We start from the raw sequence: 12,125 nt of genomic DNA on the forward strand, positions 1-12,125 counted from the left end.
AACTGAAGCTGAACAGAGCTTCAGTTTCTCAATAGTCACTAGTTTAGTCAACATATCAGCTGGGTTCCGACTTCCTTGAATCTTCTCAAGTACTATTACTTCATCTTCCAAAAGCGACCTGATGAAATGGTAGCGTATATCAATATGCTTAGTCCTCGAATAGAATGCTGAATTCTTCGCTAGATGTATTGCACTTTGACTGTCACAATGCAACACATTTTCTTCTTGTATCAAACCTAACTCTTCCAGCAAGCCTTGGAGCCATATCATCTCTTTGCTAGCCTCAGCGACTGTAACATACTCTGCTTCTGTAGTAGACAAAGCAACTATTTTCTGTAATTGTGAAATCCAACTAACGACTGTTGCACCCATAGTAAACATATAACCAGTGGTGCTCCTCCTGCGATCAATATCTCCTGCAAAGTCTGCATCAACATAACCTTGCAGTCTTATATCACCTCTGTGATAACACAAACATACATTAGTAGTGCCTTTCAAGTAGCGCAGTATCCACTTAACTGCCTCCAAGTGTTGTTTTCCAAGATCACTAAGAAATCTGCTCACAACTCCCACTGCTTGAGCAATGTCTGGTCTCGTGCAAACCATTGCATACATTAGACTTCCAATGGCTGAGGCATATGGTACCTTAGCCATGAAATTTATGTCTTTCTGGGTCTTGGGAGATTATTCCTTAGATAATCGAAAGTGACTACCCAAGGGTGTGCTAACAGGTTTAGCATCACTCATGTTGAACTTTAGAATAACACGCTCAACATAATCAACCTGAGACAATGTCAAAGTTCCTTCTCCTTATCTCTCTTTGATTCTCATCCCAAGAATTTGCTTAGCTGCACCTGGATCCTTCATAGCATATTCACTTGCCAACCGTTTCTTGATTTTTAATCTCATTCATATCCTACCCACTATCAACATATCATCAACATATAGCAACAAAATAAGATAAATAGAACCAAACCTCTTGTAGTAACAACAATGATCAGCATTGCACTTGAAGAAACCGTTCTTTTGTATGACACCATCAAACTTCTTGTACCACTGTCTTGGTGTCTGTTTCAAACCGTATAAGATTTTTTTTCAGCTTACACACCATTTCCTCCTTACCATTCATGATGAAACCCTCTGGTTGGTGCATATAAATTTCTTCATCTAGGTCACCATGAAGAAATGCAGCCTTAACATCTAACTGCTCTAGATGTAAACCTTTAACTGCCACAATACCCAGAGTCATTCTGATAGTAGTAAGCTTTACCACTGGAGAAAATACGTTAGTGTAGTCAATACCATGCTTCTGCTGAAAACCTTTGACTACCAATCTGGTCTTGTACCTTTTAGAGCCATCATGCTCCTCCTTTACTCTGTATACCTAGTTGTTATGCAAGGCCTTCTTTCCAATGGGTAATTTAGACAACTCCCATGTCTCATTTGTGATGATGGAGTCCATCTCATCTTTCATAGCAAGCTCCCACTTGCTCGCATCCTCTACCTTCATTACTTTATCATGGCACCGGGGTTCACCACCATCAGTAAGGAGCAAGTAAGTCACATTAGTGGATGTGGGATACTTTTGACTCGGCACATATTGCCTAGAAGTCTTCCTAAGATCATTGGTCGGAGCTGGAGTCTGTGATGTAGCAACCTCATCACCACTTTCTGTGTTTGACTGTGGAACATTAGTAACATGTTGTTGCACTGTGCCATGACTAACTTCAGTGTCTTCCAAGTCAACAAAGTTAGTTCCAATAACATGTGTGTCATTTATGTCCTTGTACATTATATTCTCATTGAATACCACATCTCTACTCCGTATAATTTTCGATTATATTAATCCTAAAATCGATAACTGAACTCATCACCACCATATCCAATGAATACACACTTCAGTGATTTAGGGTCAAGTTTACCCCTAGACTAATCACTGATATGCACATATGACACACATCCAAACACTTGCAAATAAGAAAGACTTACTTGCTTGTCGCCCTAGACCTCCTCAGGTAACCTGTGATCTAATGGAACTGATGACCCACGGTTAATCAAGTAAGCTGCTGTACTAACTACTTCGGCCCAAAACAGTTTCGGTAACCCTGCCTGTATACGCATGCATGGGGCACGCTCTGTCAATGACCTATTCATTCTCTCAGCCACCCCATTCTGTTGAGGTGTCCCTGACAGTGTCTTCTCCATCCGAATACCATTTTCAGCACAATACTCCTTGAAACCAGTATCATTGTACTCTCCACCATTATCAGATCTCAAACACTTCAATTTCAACCGTGTCTCATTTTCAACTATAGCTCTCCACTTCTTGAATACATCAAAAACCTCATATTTCTGCTTCAAGAAATAAACCTATACCTTTCTAGTAGAGTCATCAATGAAAGTTACAAAGTATTACTTACCACCAAGAGAGGAGACAGATGAAGGACCCCAGACATCCGTGTGAACCAACTCAAGCTTCTGCTGCTTTAGAGTTCTTCCCACTTTCTGAAAGCTAACACGCTTTTGCTTCCCATATATGCAGTTCTCACATAAGTCTATCCCAGTGGACTTCAAACCTGGTAGCTTTCCTTATGAATGAAGGACTTGCATTCTTTTTTCACTCATATGGCCAAGTCTACGATGCCATATGTTTGGATCTTCTTTGTCATCAGCAACATCAACATAACCACAACCACTAGTGGTTAAATAGAGAGTACCATCTTTCTTTCCACGTGTAACAAGCGATGCACCTTTTGCTACTTTCCAACTTTCACCGGTAAAATGGGTAGTGTAACCTTCATTTACTAGCTACCTTACTGAGATTAGGTTTCTCCTCAAATCCAGAACATGCCTTACATCTTTTAGCTTCCATACAGACCCATCAATCTTGATATGTACATTGCTTTTACCAGCAATGTTGCAAGGCTTGTTATCACCCAGATAGAATGTACCAAGATTACCTGGAACATAGCTTTCTATCATATCCTTATTTGAGGTCGCATGGAATGAAGCACCCGAGTCCAGCCCCCAGGAGTCGTCTCTGCTCTCCATAGAACAAATTAATGCATCATCTAACACCTCAGCCACATTGGCTTCTTGGAGTTTCTTCTTTCCATGTTTCTTACCTTTCTTCTTCTTGGGCAACCGACAATCATAAGAGTAATGTCCTTTCTTGCCACAATTATAGCAATCTATCTCGGATATATCAACTTGAGATTTTCCTTTGGATTTAGATATGTTCTTATCATAATCCCTGTATGAACTCCTACCCCTACTTTCAAAACTCAATGCAGACTCAGAAGTTGAAGCAACATCCGATTTACTTCGGATCTCCTCGGTCAATATCATACTAACTATATCATCGAACTTTAACTTAGTTTTACTCAAGTAGAGCCACCGATGGCAAAGAATCGTAGCTTTCCAAATTTTGCGGCATCCTGACCAAGAATGGCCAAAGCTCTAACTTCATCACTAAAAGATATTTTAACAGACTCTAACTGACCCCTGGTCTTATTGAACTTATTGAGATGTTCCTTGAACGAATCTCCTTCAGACATCCTTAAAGTAAAGAGCTTTATAATAAGATGTACCTTATTAGCAGCAGAGGGTTGTTCATACATAGCAGAGAGAGCATTCAGGAGATCCACAATGGTCTTCTCGGTCTTGATATTGAATGCTACTGACTTCCCCAGAGATAACCGAATTGTACCAAATGCCTTTCTGTTAAGCAGGTTCCAAACATCCACAGCCATTGCTTCAGGTTTGGATCCCATCAATGGAAGATATAGATCTTTCTGATATAGATGAGCTTCAATTTGCATCTTCCAAAATCCAAAATTTGTTTCGTCAAACTTTTCGATCTTCAACTTTTCTTCGTCATTCGCCATTGCTCACACAGGAACAATCAATACCCAAGATCCACAGTAAAACCTTACGCTCCGATACTAGTTGTTAGGGATCTACCCCAACCAACACGACGAATTTAGAATCTAGAAAACTCAGAAGAAAAAAACAAAGAAAAGGAACACACAGATATACGTGGTAAGGGAATTGCCTTAATCCACAAGCGCACCATAATTCACTATTATCAAGAAGTAGTTACAAACACTAATATATCTCTCTCAATCAATCTCACACAAAACACTCACAAAATAGCTCACCTAATTTGTAATCTATGCTCTCAAGTTTCTCTTTAATGTGTGATTCTAAAACTCTAAGGATGGGGTTCTATTTATAGACTCCCATCTAATACAAGTCCTAAAGCAAAAGGGAAACTAAAATTGATTGAGATAAGGATAATGTGTAGTAGTTGGTTATGATAACCAACTCCACTTATAGGGTCCTAATATATAACCAAATCCATGAACTAATGGTTATCAAAACCAAAACCGATTTGGATAAGGCTTCATGTGTTGGCAGTTGCAATCAGACTCCAATAACATAACATGCTAGTACCATCGCTGCTATTGCCAGGATTGATCATATACTAATTAACAGTGGGAGCTGTGCAGCCGTCATTAAAACTGATAAACAACTTCTTCACTCGTTCATATTCGAAATCGAGCAAAGAATGCAATGCATTTTACCTTTAAATCAGACAACTCTTTACCCTCTTTCTCTTCCTCCCCCATCTCCAACTTGAAACAACGATGAGGATGAAGACCGTAAAAGGCTCGTCTCCAAATAAGTCACCTCTTTCTCATCATCCATTATCTTTTGTTATGATGTTTTTTTTTTCTATAATATCTTTTGTTATCACATAGGTTAGAAACGTTTGAGTTTCAAATTAGAAACTAGAAATAAGGAACCCGCCTTGGAATTGGAAACCAATACGTCTCCTTGTCCAGCACGTATCCTATAATGGTTTATTTAGGTTTGGTTTTGGAAACCAACTATTCTCACGGTTTCGGCAATTGGGAGTCTATAAATAATTAAATACCCCACGAGACTAGTGAATTAAACTAGACACAACTAAGAGAGCTCATAGTGTACGGGCCGCATTGTGAGTACATTATTGGAGCAATATTAGTGTAAGGGCAATAGCCAAATTTGTAAGTGCATTGTGATTAGAGGTGTCTCTTTTTGCCAAATTTCCGATTTTGCCGAAATCCGACCCAAAATTGGTTTGGCTCTGGGTGTAGTTTTCATGGTCCGATATCCGATTTCCAAAAATTCTGAAAAAAAATTTGGATCGGATTCGGATATAACTCTAAAAACTGATCCAATCCGAAAGTTCTGATATATAGTCGATCCAAAATTTCTGATATTATTGCAGATTTATTTCGAAAATATGTACTTATAAACTAATAAATCTCCACTGTCCACTTGATTAGATCTCGACCGTTCATTCATTTTCTAGTTTTCGTACATCCAAAAACAAAACAAACAACATAACCTAGCCACTACTTGACTCCCTCTCTTCTTCACTCCTCTCAAACACTTCTCTCCCTCACCATTTACAAGAGATCTTTTCATTTTTTTTCGTCCTTGGTAAGTAGAAATCATTAGCTTTCCATAAGAACTATTGGTTTTTTTTATAATTGTTTAGTTTATTTTAGTTTTCATTAATGCAAATCTTATTTCTAATTATCTTACTGATTTGTTGCAAGTTGGAAGGAGATTATGATCAAGTAATGTGTTTTTCTATAGTTCGTAACATATTTAATTTCCTTTATCGAAAAAAAAAAAAATCTAATGATTTTCCCATTTTGATCTTTTTGCAGTGGTATTATTATCCTTTTGCTATTGATGAGTTGATTTCATTCTCTTTCTCGAGTTTCAGTATTCAGTATAGAAGGTATTTTCATTTATTTCTTTGTTTATTAAAGTATTTATGTGAAATATTGTTCGAAATTTTAGTATTTGTATGAAAATATGTAGTTTTTTAAATTCATGAGTGGTCAATTGAAATAATATATGCGCGCTTGAATTGTGTAGGTATACTTGTCAGCCATGGATGAGAACGATACTCCCGTAGCTAGTAGTGCTGATGTTATAAGTCATAAGAAGCAAAACTCTAGTCTAATAGCTAATAATGATGATGAAGTTATAAGTCAGAAGAAGCATAAGACAGGTCTAAAATTTGGGTTAGTTGGACATCATGGACCTTATGTCGTATGGAATCACTTTGCCAAGCAGCTATTAGAGGGAACCAACAAATATAGTGGCAGGGGTATTTGCAACTATTGTCATAAACCGGTTACTGCACCTTCATCTCATGGAACCAACAAATTATGGAATCATCTTAAGAAATGTAGAGAGTTTCCTAGCTATGAAGGAGACAAAACTCAAACAACACTTACTTTTAAACAAGGTCAGCCTTCTAATTGGAGGTTTAACCAAGAAAAATGTCGCAAAGCCCTTGCAGTAATGGTAATTGTCGATGAACTCCCTTTTAGTTTTGTAGATTATGAAGGTTTTAGGTTGTTTTGTGAAGAAACCCAACCTAAGTTTCATGTGGTTGGTAGAATAGCCATAACTAAGGATTGCTTAAAGTTGTTTTATGAAGAAAGAATCAAGTTGAAAGTGTACGTGTATGAAGCTGGTGTCTTCTAGGGTATGCATCACAACAAATTTATGGACTTCAATCCAAAATCTGGGGTATATGGTCTTAACCGCTCACTTTATTGACAAAGAGTGGAAGCTTCACAAAAGGATTATATATCAATTTCCGAGTGCTTCCACACACCCACACACCGGGCACGCATTGCCAAGGCTATAGATGGGTGTCTATTAGAGTGGGGTATAAAATATGTAATGACCATCACACTTGATAATGAAAAAATAATGATTCATGTGTTGAGGACTTGAAAAGAAGATTGAACAAGAGAAATGGGTTGTTGTTTGGTGGTGAGTTCTTTCTTGTGAGGTATTTTATGCATGTTATTAATCTTGTCGTTGGTGATGGAATTGAGGAGGTTAAAGATACAATCATATGCCTTTCGGAGTGTGTCAAGTATGTGAGGAGTAGTCCTTCAAGCTTGCAAGTGTTTAAAACAGTGTTGTGTGGAGGAGATGATTACTTCTAAAAAGTCATTGTGTTTAGATGTCAAAACAAGATGGAATTCGACCTATTTAATGATAGATGCAAATGGATTTGAAAAGGTTTTGATGAGTGTGATCCAAATTATAGGTTTGATTGTAATGTAAATAAGCAGGGGTGTAATGGGGATATTGATTGGATGAAACTAAAAGCTTTGCACACTTTCTTGGAAAATTTTATGATCTAACAAAACGTGTTTCGATTCCAAATATATTACTTCTAACACGTATTTTGATGAGTTAGCACAAGTTAAAATATCTGATCATGGATCATTTACCTAGTGATAATGTGTTTTTTTAACCACCCCCCTCAAACATACTCATCTATTATATGTTACCGTTAGGTCAATATATTCCATATTGCCAACTTTACCCTTTAAACCAAATTTGGACCAAACTCTAACCCAGAACCATTGTCTTCTCCATCACAGTTCTTCTCCAAACCAAACTGCCACAAACACACGGCGTAACATTCATCACAGTGATACCACCATTACTTGCCCGAAACCGACACAAACACACCATGATCAACTCCTGCAAACGCACCAATCGAAATAGTATCCAAATAATAAGAGGCTCTACAACTACACCTACGCTAAGCGAAATAACTTTGCACACCATCTAACACACATCAACATCAAATGCAGCAAGAATATCAAGATCATAACTTCTAGTGTTCCAGTACACTTTATAAGTAGCAACCGGAGCCTTTGGCACCATACTAGCTGCTACACCTCGCACATACCCACTTGCCGAAGCCAGACAATTTCCCATTCGTGGCCTCATAACCAGCACAAAATTCTTAGCACCAACCAATTTGGTAAGTGGTAAGAGAGTGAATTGAATGATGATTTGTGCCAACTAGTGTTTGTGTGTTTGCAATTGAAGAAGTTTGTGTGCTTTTCCACTACTGAACTTTCCAAAACCTAGTCAACCCTTTTGTTGTTAGCAAAAGACAAAAACTTAATGCACAAAAGAGGTTTCACATTAACCAAAGAGAGTATGGTTGATGGCATACCCACAATGAGTCCCCGCATATCAATCCTGATGTTGTTCCCTGTCTTGTTCTTCTCCCCCCACACGAATCTTAATAATCTTAATAAGGTTCCCCTAAATATTTAACCGAGTTATCCTCCAAATGGCAACAGTGACAATTGCATCTCTTGAAACGGAAGTGAACCAGACCTTGTCATAAATAGTTAGTATTCAGATGATGAAGGAGAAAGAAGCTAGAGAGAATATTGTTGAGCATTAACCATTAGATTGGGTGTAAGTGGGCAACTAAGATAATAAGGGTTACAAATGGTTTTAGCTTAGATGTTAGATTGATCGTTATTTCTCTCTCTCTCTCGCACTCAATTTAGAGCACAACTTTGGAGGTTTTCATAAATCCTTGTTTGAGGGATTTTTCCAAATTATTTATGCTCTTCAATAAGGGTAAAATGGCTAATATGTAAAATACCAACATCTCTTACATACAAATTTAACGGAGTGGGGGGAAACTCAAATGATTTTTAAAATGGAGGGTTTAGTCAAAACACTACATAGTTTTGGGGGGTTAAGTCAAAATTCTGCTTTAAAGTTTGATAAGTATTATTGCAAGTTTGAAACTCAAAATCAGATTTTGATTGTTGCAATAGTTTTGGATCCACGATATAAAATGCAATATGTGGAGTTTTCGTATGACACTTGCTTAGTAAGAATTGGTCATGATGATGAGGCAAGGAAGAAAGTGGTGGAAAAATTCCGTGATGAGTTAAAAGCTTTGATGACTCGTCTTTATATCCATTACAAACTAGAATATGTTTCCAATGAAGAAATTGAATAATCTAGAATTTTAAATGATAAGGGGAGTAATCTTATTGGGAAGGTGAATAAGTGTCTCTTGTCTAAAGACATGTTTAAGGGCAAGTTGAAGAAGAAGGATATTAGTGAAGCTTTAAATTATTTGGATAGGTTCTTGGGTGATAGTGTTGTAGAAGGGGATGAAAAAGTCTTTAATGTATTAGCTTGGTGGAAAGAGATGGTTCCAACCAATCATGCAGTTGCTATGTTGGCACGTGATGTTTTAACCATTCCTATAACATCGGGTTTATGCCTTTTAGCACTATCCAAATTCTAGATCCATTTCGAAGCTCTTTGACTCCAAAAGTTGTGGAAAGTTTGGTGTGTGCTCAAGATTGGCTAAGAACCTCATTGTCATCAATTGAGGTTGAAGAAAATCTTGCTATACTTGAAGAAATTGAGGAAGGTATATTGTGCTCAACCTGATTTTGGTTTTGTTCTTGTTCTATTATTGTTTACTAAAAACTTGTATGTTTTGCTTTGTCATTATAGTTGCTTGACATGAATTGAGATCGTTGTCAATTGGATTAACTACTTGATTATATTTTGGAAGGGCAGTCATCCTAATTGTAAGTTTTATAACTTCGATTATTTAATCTATATTTTTACTTTGTATAGTTTCTTACTTTTAAGTTCAACATCCAGATTTTTAGTTTGTGGATTCTTATACAATTTTTATGTGTTCAGTGCGTGCTACACTAATAGCTATGGAGGTTGTTGGTGGGTGTTGGTTGTTTTGATAAATAGGAAAAGTAAATGAATTGGAGTATCAATTACACATTGGCTAATGAAACATTGTAATTTTGTGATGGTTTCTTGGACGCTTGGCTGAATATATTATAGGTTTTGAATTTTTGTACAATATCATATCATATTGCCATAGTAGATATTGAATGGAACCAAAATTGTTCAGGTGGATTTTGATATTGCTTTTGGTATTTTGAAGTTATGTAAATGCTTTTAGCTCCTGACATGTGAAGTCTTGGTTTGTAATGATAAATGTACTTTTGCACGTGTAAAAAAATGGTTCTAAACACACTCGAGTATACTTGTTCAAACACCTCGCTCACATGCACGTTGTAATTTATTTTGAGCAGGGGTTTCGTTCCAAACCAAAAGGCTAGAACTCTAGTTAGCAACCAACTGGAAATTTCTCGTCAAAGGAATTATGTGAGCAGGATTTTTACTTTTGATTTTAACCTACTTTACTGCTACGTTACTTGATATGCAAGTTACTAAACTTAACGAGAGAAATAGAGAGAAAGATAGTTGGAGAGTTTTAGCTCATGTTCCTAAATCACTAATCAGGAGATAAAAATGATAAATATGTTAAGAGAAAAGAAGATTCTACTTTATACTCTTAAATGATTTTAATTAACTATATAGAGTTGAAAGCATATTACAAGCTTAACTTACAAAACCATAAACTAAAAACATGGAAACTTTTTACTCCGGAACTAAACTAACTAATGGAGCAAATTAAAGTTATTTCTTGCTAATGAAGCCTCTCTTTTAAAGCAAGAGATTGCTTTCATTTTCTTTACATCCACATGAATTTCTACCATCCAACTGCACTCTTAAATGAGAAACCTTGATTTTTTTTCTAATCAAAACTTTATGCCACCTAATCAAGCAAGACTTTGTTTCCAAAATTATGCCACCTAATCATGCCACCAATTAGGACTTTTGTGCACCTAATTAATCTTGTGCCACCTAATCCCATTTGATGACTTTGTGCCAAAGTTATGCACAAAAGTCTTTGATTCATTTCAATGCAGCTTGACTTGTGCTGAAGCTTGACGTGTGAGCTTGATCAAAAGATTCTGTGGGTCTGCATAGTGGGTCTATCATGCTTCGACCAGTGTAGAGCTTGTCGCACTGATCATTCTGATGGTTCACTTGCTACCATTGGAGTCCAGGTTCAGAAGATATGGGCTTCTGAAGTTTGATGTTTTTCAGTACGTTCATCTTGTTCTGACTTGAAATTGTCCTTTTGGCTTCTCTGGGCTTTTGTTGGGCTTCACGTGGGCTAAATTGGAAAACTTCATGTAGACACCCTATTCCGTGCTTAAATACTGGCTTTTATCCTCATTTTCACGTTAATTGCTCAAACCTGCAAAAGCAAGAAAATATGATTATTTTATGATTATTAAATACATAATTAACCAAAACATTATGTCTCTACGGGGTTTTATATTACAGTTTGGGGTGCTTATCATGTAACATGTAAAGGCTAGCTCCTAACATATAAAGTCTTGGTTTGTAACATGTAAAGGCTTTTAGCTCCTGACATATAAAGACTTTTAGGTCCTAACATGTATTAGGCTTTTGTTAGTTCCTTACATGTAAAGTCTTGTTTTTTTTTTGAAGTTCCAAAGTGTTTTACTGCTATTGTATATTTTGAAATTTAGTGATGTCAAATTTTCTTTTCCAAAAATAATTGAAAGTAAAGAGATTTGTGAAAAATTACCAAGTATTCTGAAATTTCCGAGTTATTCCAAAATTTCTGAAATTGGAAATATATTTTGAATTCGAAAAAAAATTGGATCGAATTTGGCTAGCATATTAGGTTCCGAAAAAATTCAGAAAAAGTTTTGAATGAGGTTAATCCGATCCGATCCGAAATCACCCCTAATTGTGATAATAATAATAATAATAATAATAATAATAATAAAGATAAAGATAAAAGAAGAGAGAGAAAAGGGGCTTGGTTACAACCGAACCCTCTTTTGCTCCCTCTTTGATATTTTCAGGGGTTTCAAAAAAAAAAGAGAAAAGAAAAGAAAAGATATGTGCTCTAAAAGAAGGAGAGAGAAAGAGCTTACGATTGTGAGAGTTTGCCAGTTTCTTTCACTACATATGCTAAAGATTTCAATATTTCAATTCAAGTGAGTAGTCTAAACTTGTTTATTTCTTTTGAAATTTTATTGTTTGATTATCACATAATTTGTAGTAATTATGCATTTTATTTAATGGATTTGGAGATTTAAAAAGGTATTAATTAATTTTATCAAATTCATATATTGTATATTATATGTTACTTACCAAGGTTGACAATTTGCCATACTATGCTTCTGTCGCAAGGTTCACAGTTGCTAGATCAAGATTTTTTCACGGATTGTTAAGTGGTCTTTGGTAATCTGCAAGATGTTGATTTCTTTAAATGGTTTATTAGAACCTTTGGATTATAGATTACTATTTTAACTAAAGGGTATTGTTTGATTTTGATGCATGAGATA

This window comes from Coptis chinensis, unplaced genomic scaffold, assembly GCF_015680905.1.
Source record: "Coptis chinensis isolate HL-2020 unplaced genomic scaffold, ASM1568090v1 utg9063_pilon_pilon, whole genome shotgun sequence".
NCBI lineage: Eukaryota > Viridiplantae > Streptophyta > Magnoliopsida > Ranunculales > Ranunculaceae > Coptis > Coptis chinensis.